Raw genomic sequence first — 317 nt, forward strand, 5'->3', positions numbered from 1 at the left:
ATGGTGAAGATGAATGAAATTCGAAACAATCCTTTAGCCGCGGCAAACATGACTGCCGAAGGAGATGACTTCTCCTCCGGGGGCAAACAAGGAGGGGGAGGGGGTGATGGATGGACGGGTCTTGATGACAGGGGGGGGGCGTCGTCGAATCCTTTTCGATATGTCAGGAATGTCCTTCAAGGAGGAAGAGATCGCCGTCATCTTCATGATGGATCTCCTTCTTCTCATACAGCAGGTGCTGGTGGTATGAGTAGTAGTCCAACAGGAGAGAATAGCAATGGCGGGAATGCTTCTGGGGGGGGTGGGGGTGGAAATCA

This window comes from Cystoisospora suis (assembly GCF_002600585.1).
Source record: "Cystoisospora suis strain Wien I chromosome Unknown contig_868, whole genome shotgun sequence".
Taxonomy (NCBI): Eukaryota; Apicomplexa; class Conoidasida; order Eucoccidiorida; family Sarcocystidae; genus Cystoisospora; species Cystoisospora suis.